We start from the raw sequence: 8,380 nt of genomic DNA, 5'->3' as shown, positions 1-8,380 counted from the left end.
TTTTGAACGAATCAGCAACCTACTCCTACTACCCGCGCAGCTGGGAGCGGACGTTCAAGAAAGGGCAGAGGAAGAATACAAGTAAAATGAATGAAAGAATAGAAGCTCTTCAAACTAGCTGTTGGCTGGCGGATTCGTCAGAATTTCTTGGCATTTTCCGGAATATTGCACCATTTTAATAAACCAGTTCGGTAGCGCCGCTGGTGTCCCTGTCTTGTCAGACTACCTGCAGGAGGGTTTATTTGGCGGCTCCTCGCAGTCACAGAACAGCCCCGTCTTTATGGCCTGGCAACAGCAACCCTTTTGCCTGCTTCGCTTTTGCTGCAACCTCGCAATGAGGTCGGTAAACAGAACAGAGAAACCTATCCTTCGCGGACTTTCGGGGGAAGAGGAGCGGAGGAGGAAGGTTGAGGCAATGTGCATTTTAGGGCATGTACACTGCACACAAACTATCCCCGCTACCGTATATTTTATAAAATTTGACTAATGATAACATTCTATTCTTACACAGCGCAACAAACATACAGAGAGGTATACGGAGGTTCACAGACCCCTTCCTTAATTTTTCTTATACTGTACCGCACGCAGGCGTGCGGCCGGGTTGCATACTCGCTCGGGGCCGTAAGATGCGCCGTGGTGTGGTGAGCGACGGAAGGCAAGCCCGCCCGCATGACTGCATGCGGTACAGTAAAAGCACAGTAAAGGAAGGGGCCTGACGACAACCCTGGATAGATCTCCAGAAGTATGGATCGAAATTTGCTTCCAACCGCATAAATGGTAATAATCGACCTACGCTTCCAAAAAGTATGGTCAGATCTGAAAACAGTTACAGTTGGTGTTGCCGTTTGCCACAGAAATCATAAAGGAAAGACTGGCCTTCAACCGAATCGGCTTGGAAATCCTTTGCTATAGCAGCACACACACATCACATGGTTTTCGTGGCCTACAGTAAAATTGCATTGGTTTTCTTTTTGCAGTGTGCGCGGGCTCGCATAGCAATAAGAGGTCCGTCCAGCGGGGCGAGTTGCATCAGTCAGCACACTACAACACACTGGCGAACCCCTTGGGCCATAAAGTCCCCGCTGCTACCCCTCTTGTTTGTGCGAGGGCCCCCGCCGCCGCCGCGCCCGCCACTCTGCCAGACACAAACCGCCCTGCTGTATCGACTCTCGCATGCTGCGCACCCGGGGTTTTCGGTTTTTCTGATGTATCCAAAAACCGACCCTCTGGTTTTCGCAGCCATGCGTCAGGAGGACTGGCTGGACGCGGCGAGGGGGTGGAGTGGAGGGTGGGCTCATATAAAAGACCAGACGCCGACCTGCTGCACTGCTGCGTTACGACTGCAGTTGTATAACTCGGCGCGGTTGGAGGCGGCGCGGAGGAGGCCGTGGCCGGGGCCAGGGCCAGGGTCGGCAGGGCGCGGCCGGGCAGGATGCACCGTCCAAACAGAGGCCGCATGTGCTAACAACCCGCCAGTGTGTGTGTGTGTGCGAGCGGGCGAGACACAAGGCGGGAGAGCGGGAGTGAAAAAGGGGAATGGAAGAATTTTCGGCGAAAATCTGCTGATGCGGCGTGTCCATGTCCTGCTGTCCAACGCCCTTCCTGCATTCGCTCGCCAGGGGGGAACCGGGAAATCAGGGCAGGCCGTGGAAGAAAGAGGGCTCCTGCCTTTGTCATTGTAAGGTTCGCCAACCTCCCCCGTCCCGCCGGCTCGCCGCCGCCCGGCCTCCCGGCCTCCCCTGCTCGCAAACGATCGTTTCGCCTCTAATTGAGGCAGGCGTTTGGCGTGTCCGAATTGTTTGTTGCGAAACAAACGGCCAAAAGCAGGAAAGGGGTTCGGACTGGCGGTGCTGCCGGCAGTTCGTTACCCCTTCTCTCTCTCTCCAGACTGTTTTGACATTTTCGGGTCGAAGCCCCCCCTCCCAACCCCCTTCCCTCCCTCCTCCCTCCTCGCCAAAGCGGACCCGTCAATCACTACAAAAGTGCGCAATTGCGTGTGGGACCGTGGCGGATCGAACGGACTGCTCTGGTGGGCTTGCTGACCAACCCCCCACCCCCTCCCCTCAACCCTTTTTTTGGCGGTAGCAAAGAAAAGAAGAAAAGAATGGAGTGAACTATCACTGCCATCAGGTGCAGTGCCAAAATAAATCACAACGATCGAATTGTGAATGTTTGATGGTCGCCCATGAAACAACGGGAAGTGGACAGGTTGCGTCGTGAACCCTTTCTGTGACAGATCTACTCCGACCTTCTGGGGGCGGAGCAAATAAAAGGTGGCAAATATTGACACGAAAATGCTTGCAGTCCCCTCATATTATATCGCGATAAAGATTACCTGCAGAGGCGCATCGCCAGGTATCCGACACCCACACTTTTGAGTAAACTTACACCGAACTACACTACCGGGGAATTTATGGAGCCTCTGCTCCGGGCAGCAAGGCTTGCGAAAAGGATTACTATACCGCCCAATGTCAAGGCGACGCGCGTTATAATCGTAAACGTGGCTCGACCGATTTTATGACAGAGTTATCAACATTTCTTATTTTTGCAGTGTGCGCGGTGTGCTGCACGTCCCCTCAACGCGTGCTGCTCGCCTTTTTCGGTGCAGCAGCTTCACGTCATCAGCCAGCGCAACAAGCAGCAGCAGGTCAGTCACCCGCCGCCGCCTTCTGCTCCTCCCTCGCATTTATTGCGGGCACGACTGAGGGAGAAAGCCGTGCGCAGTCCCTGCGCTGCCCTGGATGCAATACATCCCGCCAACCTGCCCGGCCCCCGGCCGCCGCCCCGCCGGGGCGATTGCGACCATAGGGCCGGCGACAACTGCGGGGGTGCAATCGATACAAAAGGGTAGCGCAGAGCCGGGCGGGGCCGGGGCCGGGGCCGGCCAAAAAGGGTTGCTGAACTTTCATTGTGCACGACGACGGCGACGACGGGACGGAGGGATATCGTTTTCGTTTTCGAGAGCGGAGCGGGCGGCGGCGGCGTGGCGCGCGGGCTCTTTGCGAAAGAAAAAGGGGTTGGTTGGCAATGACCCACAGGTCGGAGTAGGGGGAGGAGGAGGAGGGGAGGGCTCATAAAGCGATGTGGCATTCCTGCTGCTCGCCCCGGTTTGTTCGCCGACGACGCGACACGACCTGTTGCACCGCGCGAGTCTCGCCGCGAAATGCAAGTTGTTGCGATTGCGAAACAACTTTCTGCGGTGGTGATTGTGTGCTTGGGCAAGCGCGCCTGCTTGACTGAGTGAGACGTTGGCTGGCAGTCAGTCAGGGCGGCGGCGGTGGCGTTGGGTCCCTCCTCGAGGGGCGGTCTTCCGCAACACTCCGCTCGGTCGCTGGACTGCACACAGCTTGTTGGTTGTGTAGATCGCACCTTCTGCTTGGCAACTGCTGCCCGCCAATACAATCCCGTCGGCATCATCCCCATCCGGTTTGGGGTGCGCGTGGGGCCGCGCGCGGGCCAGGAGGTGCGAATAAGCCTCGGCAGAGGCAACCGGAGGCGCGCCGCCGCCGCCGCCGGTGGTGCGCCTGGCCCGCGCCGTGCGGCAGCCAGATGTGCAGCTGCGGCGCATGCGGCGCAGGCATCGCGAAAAGAGAACGGCCCGCTATCAACGGCAACCGCGGCGCCCCCACCAACGTGCGCCGACGGTCTGATTGAACAGCTGCGGCACTGCGTGCAACGTGGCCCACGCGGACATTGCAGGAGCTCTGCAAAAAATCCCCCTTTTATTATTGACCGACCGACACCGGCCTTCGCTCGGTCCACGCTGACGGCTGGGCACCTGCCATCTGGACCCTCTCTGACCAAGCGGCGCCAGCATTGGTCGGTGAGGACACGGCGATTTTGCATAGAGCATGCCGGATACCGCCATATCGCTTTGTTCCGTGAGCGGCGGGGGCGCTCGGTTTGTCGTCGAGAGTGCTCATTGGTCATCGTCGGGAGATCATAAGCGCCCCCTCTTCCCTCCCACCCCCTCTTCCTCCTCCCACCCCTACGCCGACGCCCCCTCTCTACCTGCCCCGAGGCGATGCGGAAACGTGCATTGTTTGCGAAAACCAATTGATTTCTGGAGAGCTCGGCTGGGCCACGCGCCGGCCGCCTTTTGTTGTTTGCAAATCCCCCCCCTGCTCAGCAGCAACAACAGTAACGCACCCCTCCTCCTCCCCTCCCCTCTCTGATTGGAAGCATTTCCCCCGCCCCGCCCCGCCCCGCCCCTCGCAGATCGCCGCACAAAGCCGACAACCTGTTGCCGCGAGAGATTTGCACGCGGGACGACACGCTGTGACGCTCGTGTGTGAACTGCACCGCGCACCGCCTCGTTACACGGAGACTGACACGCGATGTGCGGGAGAATGAGGACATGAGAACATCTTTCTCTCTGTCTCCTCACTCTCCCCCCCCCCTCTCTCTCTGTGCGTCTCTCTTTCTCTCCTCTCTCTTCACCCCCTCTCTCCCTAACAAACGCACACACACACACACACACACACACGCACACACACACACACACACACACAACAGGAGTACGTCGAGGACAAATGAACCCAATTAAGGGCGGGTACGTACGTGCGAGGAGGACAAGTAGTGGCTCCTCCTCGCCGCTTCTCCTTCCAGCAGGCGGCGGCGCGAGTCGTCTCTGCTTGTTTGGGCCACAAAATGCTTTTTTGGTCCCCTCCTTCTTATCCTCTCCGCACCTCGGCGCCGCGTGCACGTCCGCGGACGAGTTCAGCACGTTTATGAAGTGACGTACAAGTGTACCGAGTGTGGCGGAACGGTGCACTGCGCGTCGTCATGGCGACCGCAACCCCGATTCACTACGACGACGACGACATCCCGGTGACGCAGCCGCCGGCCGCCCCAGCCAGCGCACGTCGTGGGGCTGCAACCCCCGCGAAAACGTGGCTAAGGCCTCGTCCTCCCACCCCCCGCGCCGGGTGGCGGGCGCCCCGCGGGGTCCCCCGTCCCGCGGCTATTCCTCTCCATTAAACGGCCGTAAAAAAACGGAAAAAGACACACAACATGAGACGAAAATGAAACGAGTCAATTGTTTGACCATCCCCCCGCTGTTGCTACGCCCTTTCTCCGCCCTGCCAGGCACGACATGTCACGCATCTGGTCGCGGTACGTAGTACGTAGCACACGTCCACCAAGACTGCGTGCGCGGGGAATGGAATCGATGCAAACAGATGTCGTACCGCAGCGCATGCAGGCGCCGCCAGCCTCGCACCGCCAGGCACTGCCGTCGTGTCGCCGCACAATATGACAGGTCGTTGTGATTTCGGCTACGCAGCGCGCGCGGCCCGCCGCCCCCTGCTCCCCGTCTGACTGGCATCAACAGGAAACGCAGTAGATGCGTTTTGATATCGTATGCGTGGCGCCGTGGCGGCGGGTGGAGGAGAGGGAGGGGGGGGGCAGCTCTCCGGCGCCACCACCCCGCCGAGGAGGCGCGAAAGGGGAGGGCAGAGCGGAGGGGCCCAAGGTCCGAGGAGGGCCGCACGGGATCCCGCGGGGGGGCTCCGGGGCCGCCCAGGGGAGGGCGTTGCACTGGGCCCCGCCGAGCCCAGCGCCGCTATCACGCCCAGAACAAGACGAAAAATAAAAGGCGCTGCTCCGAGCAGCCTCGGAGGCCCCGGGGAACGAAAATAAATGAAAGGGAGAAAACAACACCCCGCCGGCCTGCAACATGACTGCGCCATGAGCCGCGTGGCAGCGCACCACCATGCAGCAGCGGGCCGCCATGGGGCCCCTCAGCCAGCCGGGCCACGACCCTGCCGCATCCCGCTATGGCGCGTCACGCCCCGCCACGCCCCGCCACGCCCGGCCACGCCCCGCCACACACCACCACAGCCTCGCTTTGCCTCGGACAATAAACACGGCGTTGATGGGACGCATGCATCCTCCCCGGCGCGGCCCGGCCCTGCTCGCCACGCTCACGGCCGCTCGGCCCGTCGCACACCACACAATCGTGGAGGTGGCGCCTGCTCATGGGGTTGGAAAAGCCTCGCGCTCCGCAGTGCAAAAGAGGAATCAGAGCTGCCGTGGTGGAGCGAGCGACGGCGTCTGGCCGTGCAACCCCACCGAGGCTCTGGTGGTGGAGCCTGTTGGAGGCCCCGTGCACCAGCACCAGCCAGGGCAGGCGCAGGCCATGAGATGCCATTCCGGGCCGAGAGGGTGACGACCCTAGCTCGGCCCGATTGGGGGGCTGGAATGCACCTCGTGGGGGCCGAGCGCGGCCGAGACGCGGCGCGCTGCTGCAGCCCCGCGCAAGGCGGATTAGAGTGGAGAAGAACGTGAGGAGGAAGAAACACGACTGGGAAGGGAAAGGGGGAGGGCGGGGGATGGACGGGCGAGGCAAGTCGCGCCGTGATGCTAAGGCGGAGAGGGGCCCGCGGGGCGCGGGGCGCGCGGCGGCGGGGCCCGCCTGCAGGGCGGAGCGGAGCCTGACGGGGCCCAACGGGCGAGGGGCGGGGCGGGGGCCTTCGCCTAGCCTAGGCAGGAGGGCCGGGCTGGGCAGGGCAGGGCTCAAGACCAACGCCAGGGCCAGGCCCTTGGCCAAGCCCTGTGGCCAGCACGCCAACGCAGCATCGCATGAGAGCCAGGGCCAGGACCCGCGGGGGGAGCGGCGGCGGTGCAGCGCGGAGGGGCGTCAGTCCTTGTGGTACAACTGGACTGGCGGGGCAGCTCTGCCGCTCTGCCCTTGGGCAGGCTGGTCCAAGGTCAGGGCGCGTCCAGCAGCGTCCAGCATCGTCCAGCCCGGGCCAAGCGCAGACGAGCAGTGCCACGGTGGCAGTTCACGCAGTGGCTGCACTGCTGCACTGTGGCTGCTGTCCCCCGCTGCTGGTGGTGTGACGTGCAGCTCCACCCGATACTGCTGGCCGTCATGGCCTTGGCAGCCTGCTGATGATCGGCCCACCCCCTCCCGGCTGGGGGTCACCCCCACCCCCTCCCTTCCGCCGTCCCCGCGCCCGACCCCGACGTTCTCCCCTCGCCGCCGCGAGCGCAACTATCAGTTAATCGAGAGAAATTGGCTCATCACTGTAACTACTCCCCGATGAAAAGTTATCGTCGTCCCAAGGCGAATCTCCCTCAGCGTCCCGCTGGTCTGGCGCGTTTTGGGGGGCGGTGGAAAACTTCGGCGGCGGCGGCGCCCTCGCTCACCCCCTGCGAACGGGGATATTAAGTGTTAGTGGTGGTGATGGTGGTCTAGGTGGAGGTGGGATCATCGCTCCATGGCCCCCGGGCGTCACGCGGTGGTTTTTGGGTTGTGTCTCCTCCGCGGGACGGGCTGGCTGGGCGTGGCGGAGGTAAGGCAGCCATTTCGTGTCGGGGAGTCGGCGGCGTGCGCCCCATTCACCATTATGACCGTGGCTCCGGTGCGTCCGGTGCGCAGCGGGTACCGCGGGGTACCGTGGCGCAGCTGGGCCGAGCCGAGCGCGGCCCGCATCATACGTCTCGGAGTCGGCAAGCCGTCTTCCAAATTATGTCATCATAGTTTCTGCGTCCAGTATGTCTTTTTTGGGGTTTCTTGTTTTATGATGAAATCTCGTCCGAATTTTGGAGCAAATCCGTTTGACATGGAGATTCTCTAGGACGTCACGTCAGGCCAGGCAAGCTAGCAGCGCGGAAGATCAGGGCAGCAGGATCTGGAAAGGCTCGGCGCAGGGCCTCGCGCGTCTGCTGCTTAGAGCTCACTTACGATTTCTACCCCCCCCCCCCTTTGCTCGATTTACAGAGCGCGACACACACACACACACACACACACACACACACACTTCCTGCGTCACCCGCATGCAGCCAGCCCTCCCCGCAATTATCACCACCCGCACACTCGCTGGGGAGCGAGAGTAAATGACATGCCCGCGGTGCACACGATGCACGTTGCAGGTTGGGCCCCGGCGTAGCGTCGAGGGGGACAGCTAAACATTGGAAACTTTCGGAAGCTTGATTAGAGGGAAAACTTGCTGCCTCTTTTGTTCAGCTCTGTCTTTTGCAGATCTTGATCAAGATGTGGCCCAAAACCTGCGGAGCAAATTACAGTACACGCGCGCGTCGACAACTTCTAGAGATGAAGGAAACACCTCTTTTTAACAGGGCTGCCAGGTCCGGAGTGAGTCAAGTCGCCAGAAGAGGGCGCTCAAGTCGCCAATCGTCGCCAGCCGCCCAAGTCGCCAAAAATCGCCCGCCACAGATTCAAATCGCCAAAAATCGCCAACCTTTTAGTGGGATAGCCAAAAAAGTTCCGACCAGAAACGGATCGTGAAAGCAGATGATACCTTGTCAAGAATTACTCTATTCTAGTTTATTAGTAGCCCGCCCTTCTGCTTTGAATTATTCTATTCCAGTCTATTATATTTCTGTATTTACACTTGTAGGGAAGGGGGGGGGG

Source organism: Frankliniella occidentalis, unplaced genomic scaffold, assembly GCF_000697945.3.
Source record: "Frankliniella occidentalis isolate FOCC.00 unplaced genomic scaffold, Focc_3.1 Scaffold19, whole genome shotgun sequence".
NCBI lineage: Eukaryota > Metazoa > Arthropoda > Insecta > Thysanoptera > Thripidae > Frankliniella > Frankliniella occidentalis.
The sequence above is the reverse complement of the archived record's forward strand: the minus strand, read 5'-3'. Positions refer to the sequence as shown.